Genomic DNA, 21,597 nt, shown 5'->3' with positions numbered 1-21,597 from the left:
GTGATGGGATGCAGAACAGGATGTGAAGGGTCAGAGAAACTTTCTAGAGCTGACAAATTTATTTAAATACCCTTTAGGACTTAACACTCTCTTCCGAGGCTTGCTGCCCCAGCATAAGGGGGATAGTAGATGGGTGAGGCCAGAATGCGTCTGTAGCCTCTTGGAGCACCCTCTTGGAGGCAGTGGGGAGGGGGATGGAGGCAATGGGGAGGGGGAAGAAGGCAATGAGGAGGGGATGGGATGGGGTTTATAAAGGGGAGACTGGGTAGGGGGACAACAGGTAGACAACATTTAAAATATAAATAAATAGAATAATCAAGTAAAGCATTTTTTAAAAACAAAAGAATAAAAACTAGACTCACCATCTGAACACTTTATCCAAATGCCACCTCACTAATGAATCATGTAGGTGTGGTAAGGTAGAAATGATACTTTAACTGTGCAGAGATTTTTTTTACCAGCATATTTCATTCACCTAGAAATATAACATCTGGAAGAGTCTACCAATGGCACATTCATACTTGATGTAGTAAAGAAAGGAGGGAAGAAAAGGCCTGAGGGGAAATCCACCAAATCTGAAGCCATTTGTTATTACTGGGCTAAGGACATTGTCAGAAGCTATGTGGGAGGCAGCGGATGGGACCCTATTTTCTATCATTCTATTCTGAGTCAATATACACTTAGGACATTTCTAACCCTAGGATTTGTGTTTGTAAAATGTAGTATCACAAACATGCTATAAATTCCACTGCTTGTAAAAGAAGAATCTTTTGTCCTGAAGATGTAGCTCACTTGGTGTAGTGATTACCATGAGATCCTAGGATCCACCCCCCAGCATCTCTTAAAAGAGAGGAAGGTGGCACATACCTGCAATCCCTACTTATTAGAAGGAGAGGATAATAGATCAAAATTCCAAGGTCATACAATGAGGTTTTGTCTCAAAAATAAAAATCTGTAGTAAGAAAAGTAACCAAAACAACTGGATAAGTGGGTGAGTTTTTCTGAGGGTCAAGGTGTCAGAATGACAAGGTTTTTCTAAGTTAACATTTACTGGATAATTGCTAAGAGATTTTGGGGGGAGAGGCAGATATTATAATGTAGCACAGAGTATTAGAATCTGCTGTGTATCCTACACTGACCTTAAACTCATAATCCTCCAACCCCAATCTTCTAAATAGTTTAAAGATGTGTACCAGAACATTTGCTTGATTTTTACCGTTTTTTAAAAGAGGTATACCTAGTACAATCTTAAAGTTACATATATGCTTCTTACTTGTGACCACATGAACTGTTCATTGGATGATACTGCTCAAAACTGACTCATAGAGAATTAGCCGTTGCCTTGGTTCTTCCTGGTAGTTTATCAGAATGTACTCCAGTGTGTGTCTGGTTGGGAGGAGACAGTGATGTAGAGTTTGAAGTTTGAAAGCTCTCCAGTTAATTTATATGGAGGAAACACATGGAAATCTGAATTACCTGTATGACCAATTGGGAGTTCCTTCATAGACTATAAGAGACTTTTAGTCTCCATGCATAAATATCTTCCACTTTAATATTTTCTGAATCTAGAAAGTCCATTAAAATCTGCATTGTGCCTCCTAAACTGAAGGGACTCTGTTCTTTCTGGCTGATTTACAATGGAACAAAACAGACAAATCAATTCAGGGCATTAATAATCCAGGTCAAAATTCAATGGTGTATTTTTAAGTAGTGACTGCATAAGAATTAAATTATAATTCATTAAGAGGTAGTTAGAGTTTATCATGTATCCTTTATAATAAAGTAATGCAAAAATATTTGCCAGAGGAAATATTTGAAGGACAAAGTTCACTGATAGGGTAAGAACACATAGAGAGTACAGTGCTAATGTGTTAAAAATGTTTGAGGGTGTTTATAGGAAAAATAGACTTTTGTTATAGCTTTGAAGCATGGAATGTGAGCAAATGGATGCAAATAAAGTATTTCAAGAAAAAAAAAGATACTAACTGCCACTCTGTAAAGAAAAGGCTCTAGCATGAAGCTAAAACCACGTTCAGGGATGCTTTCAAGAGGAATTTGTTATGCCTAATTGACATCAGCACCTCTCATTCCTTTCAAACTGGATACACACAGTTCCTCTCTCTTGCTTGGGTGGTTGGTAGAGGAGACAAGACCAGTTAGAGAAAATCTACTGAAATTATATCTAAATTCCAAGCCTTCACCTGCACAAACTGAAAAGGCACTGTTGTGAACTTGACAGTGACTTAATGTTGGGTCCAAATATTAAAAATGCTGACACCTGAATCCCTGTAATATGAACACAAGGGTTTTTCCTTACACTGCCAAGAAAATGGTCTAGTCTACAGCTCAAAAAGAAACATCACCAAAGACAAATACATATATGACAGAGAGACAGACAGACAGAAAGAGACAGACAGAAACAGACAGGGATGAGGAAGGAGCAAGGGGGAGGTTGAGGAAGCAGGAAGGGATGAGCATCACAGTAATTATAGAGTTTAAAATGATAATACCCCTGTGGACCAGTGGACAGGACCACCAACATTATTAAAGCATAATGGTAAGTAATCGTACACTGTGTGCCCTTCTGCAAGTGTTTCTTCACGATCCCTTCTGACCACCTTACCACACAATGTTCAAAATTACCTGTGGACAGACACCGATGTGTCAATTCTATGCCCCACCCTTTGTTTCCTTTGTTTCACTCTTTCCCACGGTCCACACCAATATAACTTTTTGTGAAATCCAAAAAGACCTTGTGCTGTCCTAGGTTTCAAAAGTCCCTTTTCTAAACATCACAACTCCTAGTCATACTCTGGTATATGTCTTCTAATCAATAGTATCAAGAATGATCACATAAAAATCACTTCCAATCTCCTACACTTATTCTGTGACTCCCCATCTATATTTTCTTAGCAGAAAACAAAATACGGTAATACTGAGAACTACATCTACCTTATAAGGTCAGAACCTTAAACTCATGTTAAGTGGTGAAGGCTTATCTGGACATGTGACAGAATGAAGGTGTATAAAGCTGAACTTAAGAAGTATGATATGATGTTCAAAACAGGATTACAAGAAAATGCAAAGCTCCTTTGAGAACTCTTATATCTATCATGAAAAGGAGATCAAAATGCCTTGACCTACAAATGAGTCTAAAATGTATCACACAACTTCGCTCTTACAAAGAATAAAAAAGTCAAACCAAGCAGAGTTAACACACTGAGTTTTAGAATTCTGAGAGAGCAAACTGATGTGTGGAAATTAGTCAACATATCTTTTAAGCTCTTATTCTGTCTTGAACTAGTTGGAAATGAGTTACAAATAATTATCTCTCTCTCTAAAAAAGGTTACAGATCTTCAAGGATCTTTGACATAGAATTATCACCACAGGAATTTTCTACAGGGTCATGAAGAAAAGCCATGTGGATTATATAAGATGTAAGTATCAACTAGCAAATGGGAATCTGCAGTCTAAGCTAAAAAGCAATTAGAGTGAGTAAAGTCATTAAAGGCTTTGATGCCGAAGCCACTATCTCCACACTGTGGCTTCCTCTCCCCCAACACACACACTCCTAAAGGGATCTTCACTGGAATAAGTTCTCCTGGGAGCCCTGTGATTCCTGGGGCTTCCTTCCAATCCCAAGAACTTGAATAGTTGCCAAATTTAGCTAGGAAGAAATTAGACTGGAGAGTAAATTAGTGTGAGGGAAAATAGCTTCCAGTTAGGAGTGCTTTATAGGAGCTTCACTTTTCCTGCCCGGATAAAGGGTTGAAATTGTCTGTTGTGTTAGAAGTTGAAGGCTGACAGCTTGGGACTTTGGCTCTCCATCTCTCAGGCTCTCGGGCTTCCACTTCTGCAAGCCCCAGTTTCCACATCTCACAAGTGTAGCATTGCACGGGTCTTTCCTAAACTTCTCTACTAGTGACAATAACAAGAAATGTTCTCATTTTCAGAATCCAGATGAGGATCAGAGATTGAGAAGAAGTGCCACTTGGGGAGCCTGGAAAGCAATAGACTTAGCAAGAATTAGTGGACCTACCCTGGAGACGGAGGCAGGGAGATCTCTGTGAGTCTCAGACCACCCTGGTCTACAAAGATAGAGTTCCGGGACAACCAGGATTGTTACACAAAGAATCCCTGTCTCAAAAAATGTCAGAGGACTTGTTTATATAAAAGTTGAAAATAGGTAAATCATGATAAATTACCTCTGTCCCTAATTCCATTTCCTTAAAGCCTATTTTAATATTTTGCTTTAATGTCAGGAGAAGTATTTAGAAAAGTATGACTAAATCAAAAATGATTAGAGTTTATTTTAATAAAATAGTGTTGTTTTATCATTAAAGTCATGATAGATGTGGTTGTAGCTACAAGTAGTTAGAGGTAGTCTAGAAGAATCATGTCAGCCTTCCAATGTGTCCCACCTGGCAGGAAAGAGAATTTCATGAGTAACTCCTGAGAAAACCCTGTAGCATTCCCAATACATCCCTTCAGTGACAGAGCTGTGGTAGAAAACAAATTTTGTGTGATACATACAGAGATTATCTTCATAGTACTATTTTATCTCCATATTCCACATATTACCCTCTTCTGAAGGATTGGAATCAGTACATTTCTTTGTCCTCACCTTTAAAGGGAAGAAGTTGAAGTCAGACACCTGCTCAAGGTGAGGCCCACTATGAATAATACAGAACAAAGGGAGCGTTCCATTCTCCTGACTCTCAGTGTAGTTCTTCTTCCTATTCTCTTCCCTGGAACCAGAACACTAATCCCATTATCTGTATTTCTGTACACCTCAAATCTGCAGTGCCCACATGTGCTTGGAGCAATAGGGTGTAGGTGCCACTCAAAGTTGCCAAGAAGCATGCTCTGCCTTTGATAACCAGAGCTGCCTCAGGGTGTGCAGTTGAGGCCTCAGAAAGCATGCCCTTTGAAAATATGACAATTTCCAAAGCAGAATACTATAATTTTCCAAATAGATTATTTTAATTATATAGTTTAACTCTAATAATAGCCTATGTGTGAACACTACAAAGTGATATAGATATCTGCTAAAGTACTCTACATACAAGGTTTATAAATTTGCTTTCAGTCATTCTAAGGTTTTGAGAGCTGGGGAAACTATATCGTTTCATATAATAGAGACAGTCCTTCCAGGTTATAATTTGAAAACCGTAACATTATTTATGACACAAAATTTTAGGACTGAAAGAGAGGGATGATGTCACCTTTGGGGTTGCAGTTAGGCATATTACTTTTAGCCACCTCATAAGAGGGCAGGGATCCTACAGGAGGTGTCCTCTCCGGTCATAGCACTCACTATGCCTACAGGCATTGTATGCCTGGTCTTTCATTACTGTACATGGGGAACAAGAAGCTAACATAATGAAGATATTTAACTAGGGCAGTGCTGTAGATAAACAAACTACCCTTTGCCTCAGGACAAGGAGTCAATAGAGTTTGGTAGCATCTACAGAACCATTGCAGGTTAGCATAGTGTTCTTTTTTTTTTTTTAACAACTTTATTTTACAAAACAAAGATAAATGTACAGATTTTAAGCATTGTTTGCATAAAATTATACAATACATTTTTGTCAGTATTTTTTTTTCAGATTTTAAAATAATTTTTACATAAAACTGTATGGATATATTTTTTAGTCAGTACTTGATTTTTTAAAGGTTTGATAGTATGCTTTGAAAACTTAATAGTTAAAATGAGCATAAAGTACATGTAAAACAAAATGTAACATGGAAATAAAGTTTTCTTGTTTTCTAAATATTTTTTGTTCTGTTTTGTTTTCTTTATTTCTTGGACTTCATATAGTCTGTGAGTTATTTCTGGGGCAGTGCAAGCCTCTGGGGTTAGCATCCCATTATCAGTGACTGCATATTATGTCTGTTCTTTTGTGACTGGGTTATCTCAGAATGATATTCTCTAGAGGCAGCCATTTTCTGAAGAATTTGGTCAAGTCATTGTTTCTGGTGGCTGAGTAGTATTCCATTGTCTAAATGTACCAAAATTTTTGTATCCATTCATCTTCTGAAGGACATCTGGGTTCCTTCCAGCTTCTGGCTATTATAAATAGAGCTGCTATAAACATTGTGGTACATATATCTTTGTTGTGTACTAAGGTGTCTCTGGGGTATATGCCCAGAAGTGGAATAGCTGGGTCTTCAGGTAGTATTATGTCCAATTTTCTGAGGTATCGCCAGACTGATTTCCAGAGTGGTTGTATTAGTTTGCAACCTCACCAATAGTGGAGAAGGGTTCCTCTTTCTCTGCAACCTTGCCAGCATCTGTTGTTGTCTGAGTTTTGGATCTTGGCCAATCTGACTGGTGTGAGGTGGAATCTCAGGGTTGTTTTGATTTGCATTTCCCTGATGGCTAAAGATGTCGAGCACTTCCTCAGATATTTCTCAGCCATTCAATATTCCTCAACTGAGAACGTTTTGTTTAGCTCTGTACCCCATTTTTAATAAGGTTATTTGATTCTCTGGTGTCTAGCTTTTTGAGTTCTTTGTATACCTTAGATATTAGGCCTCTATCTGATGTGGAGTTGGTAAAGATCTTTTCCCATTCTGTTGGCTGCTGTTTTGTTTTCTTCACAGCATCCTTAGCCTTACAGAAACTTTGCAATCTCATTAAGTCCCATTTGTTAATCTTTGACCTTAGAGCTTGAGCCATTGGTGTTTTGTTCAGAAAATTTTCTCCTGTGCCTATATGTTCTAAAGTTTTCCCTACTTTCTCATCTAATAGTTTCAGTGTATCTGGTTTAATGTGGAGATCTTTGATCCACTTACACTTGAGCTTTGTACAAAGAGATAGGAAAGGGTCTATTTTCATTCTTAAGCATGTTGAGTGCCAGTTGGACCAGCACCATATGTTGAATAGGCTGTCTTTTTTCCATTGAATGTTTACGGCTCCTTTGTCAAAAATCAGGTGACCATATATGTGAGGGTAGCATAGTGTTCTTAAGGCACGTGTCACCTTAAACGCTTCTGTTGTTTGCTACATGGGTGTGTTACTAGTCAAATTCAAACTCACAAGCAGCACTTCCTGTGAATGCTCATACAACCAGTCTCAAGTCCTTCAGAATGTTGTTCTTTGCTGGATTTTTTTCATTTGTACTCTCAGAAATCCTGGGGATACTTTATATTTCGATTAATAATATGCCAATTCTGAATTCCTCCTTCTCACTTCATCTTACATGAAATATCACACTACTCATTTCATCCTGAAGTCTGTAAACTTCCTAAAGACCAGTCAGGTTTGAATGTGATTCCCCATATCTAAGTACAGTGTTCAACATGTTAGCAATGCTTTCAGGACACATTTCACCATGTGAGAACTCAGCATAGGGGGCTTATGCTGGAGATAAGGAATGACTACTCACACTATTTCATCCCAACATTCAGGCTGTCAATCAAGTGCCCAGTGTTTAGGCCAGCATCTACTAGCTTCTGAGTACTTACAGTTGAACTACTTTGCAGAAGGAATACCTAATATAACTCCACTAATGAAAGAAACTTACCATTGGACCAGATTCTAACTCTAATTTTACAGATGAGGAGGCTGGGGCATTTTCATTTTAATAGGAATTTTAAAGGCAAAGTCCTTTACTCTTCTACTATATTAATTTAATCTTGCATTTGGAATATGCTTTGTATATACCTGGACTGCAAGAGTCATGGTAATAGACCCATGTAATCTGATTTTGTCTTGTTCCTACCAATTGGCTTTATTTCTCTCATATTGTGGGCTGATGTATCCATCTTCATTCCAAATACATGGCATGGTGCTTAGCCTGTAGAACTGTCTTAGATAATTCTATGAATGATTAATTTTCAAAAGTGAATAATTTGTGCTTTTTGGAGTCTTTCATGGATTAGGTGTTGTGATGTGATTTTTCTCTTCTTTAAAAATGGATATTCCTGAGAACTCTAATATTATTTCAATTTTACAGATGAGAGACCTAGAGGCTTAGTGAGGCTCAGTAACATCCCTGTCACCATATAGCTATGAATGTCACATTTCATCCCCAACCTGGCAATCCTTACCTCATGCTTAGTGTCTCAATTACTAAAAACATAGACCTGTGTGTATCCAGTGTGCACCAACTGACTAAGCCAAGAAAAGTGTAATTTTTTTACATTTAAAAGAAATGGCAAGTATTCTTTTGCTTCTCATTATCAAAAGTGGAAGTTTGGGCATGTGAGGTTTTGACCACTCCAAGTTGCCCATGTCTTACTCCCTAGAGCCCATGAATATGTTATTGAATCTAGCAGGTTATGCAGCCAATGAAAAAGGGAGAATCTACATAGAAGAATTTCACCTGAAGAGCTATACAGGATGTGCATTTTCTGAAAGAGGATAAAAAGGGGAGGGAAATTCATTAAACAGTGTAATTAATACCAGTACATGAAATGGAATGAGAAATGGTGAGAGAAGATAGTAAATAGAAGAAACCAATTGCATTTCCAGATAAACAAGAGCTGAGGGCCAATGGCAGCAAGCTACCGAGCATACATTACAATTCTATTAGGAGTTCTGAAGGGAAAGATGATTGCAGGACTGTTGGCACATTAAGAAATCCTCTACAGACCTGGGAAAATGGTGAAGAATACAATGTGGACAACACTGAATTCAAAATGTCTATAGATTATTCAAACAGCAACATGGGAGTCTGGGTCAGAGTTTGAAATCTATAAAGCATTGGTGCAGCTTGGGAAAAGCATGAACAGAGTCATAAATATTATTAACTCCTAAAGAATAGCACATCTACGGAGACATAAGCTCATGAGCTCTACAGTAAAAAGCATGGTGACCAGAGTCAGTAATCGCCATGCTTTAAAGTGGCTAAAAAGGAATATATTAGGGATTCTCACCATAAAATCAGGTGAGGCAGATACTTATTACTTCAAGTCACTCATCCCTCAATATGATCATATATCAAAATATTGCACTCTATGTCATTTAAACAAAACTTAATGCAGAAGTAAAAGCAGAATTTAAAAAGACCAAACACCAAGAGGTACAGCCATGCATTCTACCTCAAGTTTGTGTTATTAGAAGAAGCATTAACATGCAGTTATGTTTCCACATTTTATTTTGATGTGGGAATCAATTCCTACTCAAGAGAACCCAAGAAAAGGTCCAGAGATATGAGAATCTATTTAATACAGCCTAGGCCCAATTTAAGTCTGCCCTCCTGAGAGATGTTTGTAATGAGAAATTAAAAGTCAAGCATGGGAAAATTCCCAGGGACAGTTTGGAACAAATACTAAAATTTTCCTCCAGAAAGGTGGGCCCAATAAATAGATGTTTTTGCCCCACCCCACTTGCTGTGCATTCACATATTTTAAAAGACTTAAGAAATAAATTTGGGAGCAATGACTGTCTCAAAAAAATTCTGCTGCCAAGAAGAATCTCATTCTCTTTTGGTTTGGCACTCAGACACCTCCAGTCTAGCTGACAAAAGTAATTCAAGTGCGATATTTAACTGAAGATATTGTCAATGCACTAGGCTTTGCATGTTTTTTCTGACTCTGAAAAAGAAAACATGACTATTTGTTAATGAAGTGCAGGTGTGTGTGAAAAAAATAGAATGAAGAGGAAGCTGCCCAACACCCAAAAGGAGAACCTCAACTAACCCTAAGCACATAGGTGGGAGGTTCCATATTTTGTTCACAAATATCTATTGAGTTCAGATTCCTTTTTCCCTAGAAAATGTGTAAGTTGCTAGCAAGTCTACTGTAATTATCAAGAATATGCTTGCTCTCTAGATTTATGCAAGGTGAAAAAAAGATATTTTAAAAAATGGAGGGTGAAAATAAAATAAGAAATAATTGGGGTTATAAATGGAACAAAGCATAATAAATGTGGAAGAAAAGGAAAAGATGCTTCCTGGTCTCCACCTTCCTTCACACTCACATTATGATTCACCTACAATGGTTGGTCCTTTTCAGAGCATAGACATCAAGTCCAGTGGCTGATCCCCTTTAGAGAATAAAGCCTATGTGAGAATTAATGTTAGAGAATTAGTGTTAGTGCTTTATTTGGGCAGGGAGACATCACTGAAACATCTTAATTCATAGCCAGTTCTAGTACTTGGTAATCTTCACTTTCTGTGATACTGCAAACTTTCATTTTAATAACACATGAAATGGAATTATCAATGTATCTGAACTACTTTTGAATATATATATATATATATATATATATATATATATATATATATATATATATATATATATATAATTTCCCAGAGGGTAAACACCTGCTTTTCTTTTTTATAGGATTCAGATTCAGCAAGACCCATGTGTCAGCAAGCATGTATATTTATCCAGAAGCCATTTCGTTTTCCCATGAGCAATATATTCAGTGTGAAGTATCTTCCTCGGCTATCCTGAGCTTGTTCTTTACTTAGGTCCTGGGATGCCTTAAGTCATGTGAAGTATATCTTGAACTACATAAATTGGAAAATATATAATGTCAAGAAGTGCCTGGTAATTTAATAAATGATTAAAATAGGGACTCTTCTGGAGTTTTGCTAATCATAGCAATTTAATAAACATGCCTAAATCACACTAACATGAGTTTGTTACACTTAATTTAGAAAGTCACTGAACTTAGATTTTTAAAAAGCAATCAAAAACCGCCAATAAAAATCAACCTTCATTTAGACATCCAGTGACCAAGTTGCCTCTAAATATTTAATCATTATTTCCTCTGTACAAAATGCTTCACATTCCGGAGAAAATATTAAACCTATATTTATTTATACCTTCTATCTATTTTTTAAAACAACTTTATTTTACAAAACAAAGATAAATGTACAGATTTTAAACATTTTTTGCTTAAAATTATACATTTGTGTCAGTACTTTTTTTCAGATTTTAACATAATTTTTACATAAAACTATATGAATATATTTTTTAGTCAGTACTTGATTTTTTTTCAAGGTTTGATAGTATGCCTTGAAAACTTAATAGTTACAATGAGCATAAAGTACATGTAAAACAAAATGTAACATGGAAATAGTTAAAGTTTTCTTGTTTTCTAAATATTTTTTGTTCTGTTTTGTTTTTTTATTTCTTGGACTTCATACAGTCTGTGAGTTGTTTCTGGGGGAGTGCAGGCCTCTGGGGTAAGCATCCCACTATCAGTGACTGCATATTATGTCTGTTCTTTTGTGACTGGGTTATCTCACTCAGGATGATATTCTCTAGATGCAGCCATTTTCTTAAGAATTTGGTTAAGTCATTGTTTCTGGTGGCTGAGTAGTATTCCATTGTGTATATGTACACCAATTTTTGTATCCATTCATCTTCTGAAGGACATCTGGGCTCCTTCCAGCTTCTGGCTATTATAAATAGAGCCGCTATGAACATTGTGGTGCATATATCTTTGTTGTGTATTAAAGTGTCTCTGGGGTATATGCCCAGAAGTGGAGTAGCTGGGTCTTCAGGTAGTACTATATCCAATTTTCTGAGGTATCGCCAGACTGATTTCCAGAGTGGTTGTATTAGCTTGCAACCCCACCAACAGTGGAGAAGTGTTCCTCTTTCTCCGCAGCCTCGCCAGCATCTGCTGTCATCTGAGTTTTGGATGTTGGGCAATCTGACTGGTGTGAGGTGGAATCTCAGGGTTGTTTTGATTTGCATTTCCCTGATGGCTAAGGATGTCCAGCACTTCCTCAGATGTTTCTCGGCCATTCGGTGTTCCTCAACTGAAAAAGTTTTGTTTAGCTCTGTACCCCATTTTTTAATAGGGCTATTTGATTCTCTGGTGTCTAGCTTTTTGAGTTCCTTCTACACCTAGGATATTAGGCCTCTATCTGATGTGGTGTTGGTTAAGATCTTTTCCCATTCTGTTGGTTGCCGTTTTGTTTTCTTGACGATGTCCTTAGCCTTACAGAAACTTTGCAATCTCATTAAGTCCCATTTGTTAATCTTTGACCTTAGAGCTTGAGCCATTAGTGTTTTGTTCAGGAAATTTTCTCCTGTGCCTATGTGTTCTAAGGTTTTCCATAATTTCCCATCTAATAGTTTCAGTATATCTGGTTTAATGTGGAGATCTTTGATCCACTTACACTTGAGCTTTGTAAAAGGAGATAAGAAGGAGTCTATTTTCATTCTTTTGCATGCTGAGTGCCAGTTGGACCAGCACCATTTGTTGAATAGGCTGTCCTTTTTTTTCCATTGAATGTGTACTGCTCCTTTGTCAAAAATCAGGTGACTATATACATGAGGGCTCATTTCTGGATCTTCTATTCTATTCCATTGATCCACATACCTATTTCTGTACCAGTACCATGCAGTTTTCTCCACAATTGCCTTGCAATATAGCTTGAGGTCAGGGATAGTGATTCCCGCAGATGTTTTTTTGTTGTTGAGGATGGATTTGGCTATTCTAGGTCTTTTGTTATTCCATATGAAATTGCACACTGATCTTTCAAATTCCATGAAGAATTGGGTTAAAATTTTGTTGGGGATTGCATTGAATCTGTAGATTGCTTTTGGTAGGATGGCCATTTTTAAGATGTTGATCTTTCCAATCCATGAGCATGGGAGATCTTTCCATTTTCTGAAATCCTCCTCAATTTTTTTCTATAGAGATTTGAAGTTCTTGTCATACAGGTTCTTCACTTGCTTAGTTAGAGTCACACCAAGGTATTTCATAGTTTTTGTGACGATTGTGAAGGGTACCTTTTCCCTAATTTCTTTCTCCACATGTTTGTCCTTTGAGTATAGGAAGACTACAGATTTGTTTGCGAAATTTTGTATCCAGCCACATTGCTGAACTTGTTTATCAGCTGTAGGAGTTCTCTGATGGAATTTTTGGGGTCACTCAAGTACACTATCATGTCATTGGCAAAGAGTGAAGTTTTTATCTCTTCCTTTCCAATTTGAATCCCCTTGATCTCCTTTTGCTGTCTAATTGCTCCAGCCAGGACTTCCAGTACTATGTTGAATAGGTAGGGGGAGAGTTGGCAGCATTGTTGAGTCCCTGATTTTAGTGGGATTGCTTCAAGTTTCCCGCCATTAAGTTTGATGTTGGCTGTTGGTTTGCTGTCTATTGCTTTTATTATGTTTAAGTATGGACCTTGGATTCCTGTTCTTTCCAGGAATTTTAACATGAAGGGGTGTTGGATTTTGTCAAATGCTTTCTCATTGTCTAGTGTGATGACCATGTGATTTTGATCTTTGAGTTTGTTTATATGGTGGATTACGTTGATGGATTTCCTTATGTTAAACCATCCCTGCATCCCAGGGATGAAGCCTACTTGGTCAAGATGAATGATCGTTTTGATGTGTTCTTGGATTCGGTTTGCAAGGATTTTGTTGAGTATTTTTGCATCAATGTTCATAAGTGAGATTGGTCTAAAGTTCTCTTTCCTTGTAGGGTCTTTGTGTGGTTTATGTACGAGGGTTATTGTAGCCTCAAAAAATGAGTAAGGTGATATTCCATCTGATTCTATCTTTTGGAATAGTTTGGAGAGTATTGGTGTTATATCCCCAATAAATGTCTGATAAAATTCTGCACTGAACCCGTGTGGACCTGGGCTTTTTTTGGTTGGGAGGCTTTTGATGACTTCTTCTATTTCTTTAGGTGTTATAGGGTTATTTAGATGGTTTACTTGGTCCTGGTTTAACTTTGGGATCTTGTATCTGTCTAGGAATTCGTCCATTTCCTCCAGATTTTCCAATTTTATGGAGTACAAGTTTCTGTAGTAGGATCTGATGATTTCTTGAATTTCCTCAGTTTCAGTTGTTATGTCACCACTTTGCTTTCTCATTTTGTTAATTTGGATACTCTCTCTTTGCCCTTTAGTTAGTCTGGCTAGGGGTTTATCAATCTTGTTGATTTTCTCAAAGAACCAACTCTTGGTTTTGTTTATTTTTTCAATGGTTCTTTTTGTTTCTATTTGGTCTATTTCTATCCTAATTTTGATTATTTCTTGCCGTCTACTCTTTTTGGGTGTATCTGCTTTCTTTTGTTATAGGTTTTTTTAGCTGTGCTGTCAGGTTGCTGATGTAAGCTCTCTCCAATTTCTTCCTGGAAGCACTTAGGGCTATGAGTTTTCCTCTCAATACTGCTTTCATTGCATCTCATAGGTTTGGGTATGTTGTGTTTTCGTTTGCATTGAATTCTAGAAAATCCTTAATTTCTTTCTTTATTTCTTCTTTGACCCTGCTATCGTTTAACAGAGCGTTGTTTAGTTTCCATGTGTATGTGGGCTTTTTGTTGCCTTTGTTGTTGTTAAAGACCAGCCATAAACCATGGTGATCTGAGAGGATGCATGGGATTATCTCAATCTTCTTATATCGATTGAGGCTCATTCTGTGTCCAATTATGTGGTCAATTTTCGAGAAGGTGCCATAGGGTGGTGAGAAGAAGGTGTATTCTTTTTCTTTAGGATAATACGTTCTGTATATATGTATTAATTCTAGTTGGTTCAAAGTCTCTGCTAGTTTTTCAGTGTCCTTGTTCAGTTTCTGTTTCCATGATCTGTCCATTGGTGAGAGTGGAGTATTAAAGTCTCCCACTATTATTGTGTGGGGTGAAATGTATTTTTTGAGCTTTAGTAGGGTTCCTTTTATGAATGTGGGTGCGTTTTTATTTGGAGCATATATGTTAAGGATTGAGAGTTCCTCCTGACAGATTTCCCGGTAATGAGTAAAATGTGTCCTTCCTTATCTTTTTTGATAACTTTTGGTTGGAAATTTACTTTATTTGATATTAGAATAGACACTCCATCTTGCTTCTTGGAGCTGTTTGCTTGGAAGTTTTTTTCCCACCCTTTTTCTCTGAGATAGTGTCTGTCTCTGTCTCTGAGATGAGTTTCCTGTATGCAGCAAAAGGCTGGATTTTGTTTATGTATCCAGTCTGACAGTCTATGTCTCTTTATTGGGGAGTTGAGTCCATTTATGTTAATAGATATCAAGGAATAGTTGTTTCTGTTTCCTGTCATTATTGCTTTTTTGGGTTGAGTTGTGTCTCTGTTTTTTTCTTCTTTTAGTTTTCTTGTTTAGGAGTTTTCTTGTTTTCACTAGGCTGTATTTTCCCTCATTGTATTGGGTTTCCCACCTATAATTCGTTGTAATGCTGGGTTTGTGGTCAGATATTGTGTAAATTGTGATTTGTCTTGAAATATCTTCATCTCTCCATCGATGGTGATTGATAGCTTTGTTGGGTATAGCAGCTTGGGCTGCCAATTGTGCTCTCTTAGGGTGTGCATGATGTCTGTCCAGGCTCTTCTAGCTTTCATAGTCTCTGTTGAGAAATCGGGTGTGATTCTGATTGGCCTGCCTTTATATGTTACCTGACCTTTTTCCCTTGCTGCTTTTAGTATTCTTTCTTTGCTTTGGGCACTTGATGTTTTTACTTTTTTGTGTCAGGAGGTATTTCTTTTCTGGTCCAACCTGTTTGGGGTTCTGAAGGCTTCTTTTATCCACATGGTCATCTCATTCTTGAGGGTAGGGAAGTTTTCTTCTACGATTTTGTTGAAGATATTTACTGTGCCTCTTACTTGATACTCTTCTCCCTCTTCTATTCCTATTATCCTTAGCTTCGGTCTTCTCATTGTGTCTTGGATTTCCTGGACATTTTGGGTTAGGAGCTTTTTGTTTTTTGCATCTTCTCTGGCTGTTTTGTCTATGTTTGCAAAGTTGTCTTCTGCCCCTGAGATTCTCTCTTCGATCTCTGGTAATCTATTGGAAATGCTTGCTTTTGTGACTCCTGATGTCTTTTTTTGGTGTTCTGCCTCTAGGGTTATTACTTTTAGCGTTTTCTTTATTGTGTCAATTTCCGTTTTAATTTCCCTCTTCCATTCCTTTATTTCTTTGGTTCTGTTTTCCTCTAGTTCTTTGAGTTCTTTGAGTGTTTTTCTTGTTTCTTCTTTAAAAGCTTCTGAATCTTTTTGCTTTTCCTCCCTTTCTTGTTTAAGTATCTCTATCAGCATCTTAAGGTATGATTTCAGGTCTGTGTCTTTTTTTTCTGGAGTGTTTGGATTTCTGATATTTGCTGTTATGGGAGAGCTGGGTTCTGGTGTTGCTGGATTGTCTTGGTTTCCTTGGGTATACTCTTTCCCTTTCCTCTTACCATTTTGTTGTCAGTGATATGTTCTTGCCTTTCCCTTGTATCTGGTCTGTGTCCCTGGATCTCCACTGGTCCAGGTGGCAGATGGGTCGAGCCCTGTTCTATGCCTCAGAGTCGTCGGGTGGGAACAGATGTTCCAACTTTCTGTTCCTGGTTGCTTGCTCAGGCAGGGCAGGGCAGGGCAAGGCAGGGGGTGCACTTTCTGTGTGCACTCTGCAGAGATCTCTCTGCTCCCCGGCAGCCCAGGTTTCACACCCACCAGTTGCTCAGCCCCTACGAGCCACCGTTCCGGGTGGCAGATGGGCCAGGCTCCGCTCTGCGTCCTGAAGTCACTGCCGGGTGAAAACAGGAGTTCTAAATTTCTGTTCCTGGTCGCTGGATCAGGCAAGGCAAGGCAGGGCAGGGCAAGGCAGGGGGTGCACTTTCCGTGTGCACTTCGCAGAGATCTCTGTGCTCCCCGGCAGCCCAGGTCTCCCACCCACCAGTTTCTCAGCCTCAATGAGCCGCCGTTCCGGGTGGCAGATGGGCCGGGCTCAGCTCTGCGTCCTGAAGTCACCACCGGGTGGAAACAGAAGTTCTAAATTTCTGTTCCCGGTTGCTGGATCAGGCAGGGCAGGGCAGGGCAAGGCAGGGGGTGCACTTTCTGTGTGCACTCTGCAGAGATCCCTCCGCTCCCCTGCAGCCTAGGTCTCCCACTCACCAGTTGTTCAGCCTTTACAAGCTGCCGTTCCGGGTGGCAGATGGGCCGGGCTCCGCTCCCTTCTTTCTATTTTTATTTGTCAATCTATTATCTATCAATCTCATCCATTCAATTAAACAATTAAGCATACAGTTGATGTTTACCTATATAAAAAAGACACACACATATATTTACATACAAACATATAGTTTTATATTTATATATGTGTGTGTGTGTGTTTGTGTGTGTGTGTGTGTGTATGTGTATATATATATATATATATATATATATATATATATATATATATATATAAAATTAACTTTCTATTTCTGTCATTTTTTTTAAAACTTTGCCTACACTATATGGCTTGGTAAGTTGTAAGTAGTCTTTTTATTTAAGAAAGAGATAGAATTAAACTCAATAGTGGACTATTTATGGACTTCATAACAATAAAAAATTACTTTCAATTCCCAAGCACCATCCTACAGCTTATGGGTTTGAGATAAAAGCAGAGAGGGAACACAGTCAAACCTAATAATCTAATAGGTGCCTGGGGCTTGACTTCTGATGTCACCCTTCTCTCTCTTCCCCTCCTTCCCTTCCTCCCTGTCTGTCTGCCTGTGTGTCTGTCTATTTATCTTTCTATCTATCTATCTATCTATCTATCTATCTATCTATCTATATATCTCGGTATCTCTTTTCTAAGTATCCTCTGACTCCTTTAGTTGCTCACTAGTAAAATCCACGCCCCTGATTTTGTTCACCTTCTTCCTTCAGTATCTGGTTGACTGAGGACTGTGGAGATTGGCCTATTCATGTTATTCTTCTGCTTCCTTCTGTTGACTTTCTCCTGCAATCAGCAACCCAATAACAGAGGAAATGTCCAGGATGAAATGATTATAGGCCAGTGTTCTTACTTATTTAGGCTGTGACAATATTCTCATCAAAGTTTCTACTGCGAGTTAGCAATGGCTATTTCATTCAGCATCCATTTTCTTTCTTAGCACAAACAAGATAAAATGCTATCACCCTGTTTGAACATCCCGTTTTGCCTCTTGGGTGACAGTGAAGGACAGTGCGTAGTACTATTCCCTGTGCTACCTCATTCTCACTTTCAAAGGAGCATACTGATTGCAACACCAGTCTCTAAAGACAAGGAAAGGACATTTCTAGTCCTTTGCAAGATTGGAAAAGATATTTTTCAATCTTACCTTAAGAAATAGATCCATCTGCTGAGAACACATATTATTTATACCTCAAAACATTCCTGGATGGCCAATACACTCACTAATAGAACTTGACTACTTGTGAGAGTCTCCTTAGCATATTAACATTTTAATATTCTTACGCAGAGCTGAGCATAGGAGATTTACCCTCTGCTTTTAAAGATTAAAATACATGATCCAAAAATAAAGTATTAATTCCAGAGTAATACAGAAAGCCTCCTTTCTCAATGACTGTTTTGATACAGGACTGACAACGTTTATTTGATCTCCAGAACCCAAGCAGTACTGAACTGACCCTCAGGAGTGTCTTCTGACCACACCTTAGCACATGACATGCATGAGCACAGGCACACACATTAATTAATTAATTAATTAATTAATTAATTAATTAATTAATTAATCAAAAATATTTTTAAAAAGAAAGGTCATTAGTTCTGGCATTCATTACTATCTTAGCAGACAAAGTTAAATTATTTAAATTCTATTGACCTAATTTGACAAGTAGCCACCATCGTTTTCCAATAGAAACTCAAATTTTCTCTTGCATTTAATTTGGATCTAGAAGAAATTTGAATAGCATAGCTTTTTTTCAGGGTTACATATGAATGAGAGTAGGAATGAAAGCATTTCATAAGGAAGGCTCACTTGTACTTCAGAGCAAACTAAGACCTTTGATAGCTGCTACAGAGTATGCGGGCTGCTAGTTCTTGCCTTCCATGTGGCTGTGATGTATTAGAGAAGAGCTTCATTTGCTGTGCTCAGCTCTACACAAGAAGACATGGCTGAGACACTCATTGCATATTTACACTCTCAGATATCCCTTGCCTCAGAACCGAGGGCTTTCTAAGTGCTTATTGTTTCCCCGTGAACCCAAATATTGATTTTCAAGTATGCCATGGCCTAAGAAGGCATCCTCATTTTTCGGCTTTATTCATGGTACTAAATCTGTGGTGAACATCTCTTCTTTGTTTCTTCTTTTATTGTGTAATACTTATTCTTCAGCACTAAAACACCCTCTTCGAAAGGTTTTCCTAATTGTAATATCCATGCCTAATCTATATTGTCTTCTATTGCTGTGATAAAAAAAAAAACAAAAAAAAAAAAAAACAAAAAAACTCTGGCCAAAAGCAACTTGGAAAGTGTTTAGTGGGCTTTCATTTCTGGGTCACAGTCTATTGATGAGGGAAGGAAGTCAGGACAACAACTCAAGCAGGAAGTTGAGCAAAAGGCATGGAGATGCTCCTCTCTAGGCAACAATGTCCTATCTAGGGGGAGTGTTTTTCACACTATAGAAGGGCTGAGCCTTCTATATCAATCATCACTCAACACACTCTCCAAAGTTATGCGAATAGGTTAACCTGATCAAAGCCAGTCATCAATTGAAGTTTGTAACTTCTTCCCACAAGACTCTGGCTTGTGTCAAGTTAAGAATAAAAATGATCAAGAACATTGACCACTACACAAGTTTCTATTAACAAAGCTAGAAAAATCGTAGAACAAACTTCAGACATAGGAGATTCATTAAAAGATCATTATGCTTTATAAAACAAAGAAGATAATATTTCAGTAGATGATACAAGTCAAAGCATAAAAACATATGTGGGCCATATTTATTCACATGTTTGTCTTTGAAGCTCCTTGAACTGTAGACACAAGTGAAAGGTAAGAAAAAAGGAGGTGGTATATAAACATCCTCAACATTGGAAGGATAACCTGCAGCTTTTCAAATAGATGCTGTGTTTTCCAAGTTTATAAGAGTTGTGGCAGTGATAGTTTTTTCTCTTGAAACACAAAGCATGCAAGTTTTCAGTTTTTATGATTGTAATTAGAGAAGAGAAAAACAATTACTATTTTTAAGTGTCATTATCCCAAAAGGTGATCATTGAAGCTCAGAGCTGTAGATGTTTCTAGAACTCTGAGATTGGTCACAAAAGTATACTGAGCAGAAAAAGCTTTACATAATAAAAGTCATATTTTACTATAGTAAGAAAACTTGAAACCCATCTTCTTAAACAAATTACATAGGAGCAGAGTACTAACACTTGACAAACTCCAGAAACAACCTCAGCTTCGTGTCCATCCAACCAGCAGAGGATTCATTTAGCCTCAACTCTCTAATTAGCTAGTAGAAGCCACAGGTACATTGAGAGTACAAGATTTTTCCTGCAATCATTTTTTTCAGTCAATAAACTTGCATAAATCTGCTCATATTTCTTCATATATGTTATCATTGCCACAAATTTCACAAACTGGCTTCTGATAGAGAAAGTGCCCTCTAACAGAAAGCTGAAGGTAATGAATAATATTGTCTTTTCCTTTTCTTCCTGCAACCATCATTGTATATATATATGAATTATATATTTGCCAATAAAGTAGTGGATTATTAATATTTGAAAGGGATGTGTCTATAGAAATATATACACTCACAAAGTGCAATAAAACCGAGACTATCAGGGAGAAGAGGAAGCTAACTAAAACTAAGGATATATAAAAAAGCCTTGTGGAAATCTAGTGTGTTTGGGAATGTATAAAGGCATTTGAACAGAAGTACAAAGGTGGGTGGACAATATTGCTTCTAGAAGATAAAGTAATTAAGTGACAACCACTCTGGTAGTCACAACCTACCTCCCTATGAGTGACAGGTCAGGGAGACCCTGGAGGTACCTAAAACAATAAAAGCTATTGCTATGGCTCTTGGCTGCCAACAAGAACTTTATGGCAAAGCACAACTGTTTAAGGAACCACTTAGTTTGGATGATGAACACAGAGAGGCTAATGTAGACTGACCAAGAAAATCTACCTGCTCACGGGTTTTCATAGTATCAGAAGACATAGTTCAGGCTACTGAAGGAGAAATAATACCAATGTTCTCATGTACTGCTAGATCCTACATCCTATAATGTCAACCTTCCTAGCAAGATGTATTATCAGGTGCAATAATGGCATGGTGGGTACAATCGTGAGGCTAACCAACTGCTTTTTGAATGACTGTTTCATAGAAGGTACGTCATACCTGGCACTGTAAATCTGATTAAAAGCTCATGAGTGAGAAGATTATAGGCCCTAGGGGGAAGCTGTTGTTGTTGATTTGCTAAATGGTCATGTTTTCAAACTGCCTTTTAAATATTTGGTCATAGAAACTTTGGTGTGGAACAGGTAAGAATTAATGCAGAGATGTATAGCTAAAGTACCAAGTATAAGTAACTGAATGCTTTACTATTGGTTAGCTCTCACCTATGCAAGTCTCCAGAGAATACAGCAGTAGAGTGGACAGATAGAATGTAAGGGCTGAAAGATAAGGAGCAGAGCTGTAAAATGCTGACTTCTGAGAACTTCAGGATGATTAGACACATCAGTAGCACCTATGGTTACCCAGATAGAACCTGCACAGGATGCATGCAGTCAAAGTTCCAGCACAAATGGGGGAGGGGGGCACTAAGACCCCACCTTTATCCAGAAGCTATCAATAGTTGATGTTTACTGAGTGACACAGAAGCAAAAAATTACTCTCCTTTGGCCACTGGTAGGCTGCCCATGCTCCAGTGGCTGGTTCCATACCAATGTGCAAGTGGGAAGTAATAATTAAACTTAT

At 37.9% G+C, this 21,597-nt stretch overlaps 1 protein-coding gene across 1 annotated transcript in view; it reads right to left on the bottom strand.

The window, feature by feature from the left end:
- The window catches only part of THSD7B (thrombospondin type 1 domain containing 7B), a gene marked incomplete at both ends in the record, with an annotated part of 731,038 nt that overhangs the window by 509,392 nt on the left and 200,049 nt on the right, over nucleotides 1–21,597 (bottom strand). The gene's annotated exons all lie outside the window — the stretch shown is intronic.

This window comes from Micromys minutus (genome assembly GCF_963924665.1).
Source record: "Micromys minutus genome assembly, chromosome: 6".
Lineage (NCBI taxonomy): Eukaryota > Metazoa > Chordata > Mammalia > Rodentia > Muridae > Micromys > Micromys minutus.
This window is presented reverse-complemented; position numbering and strand designations above follow the sequence as displayed.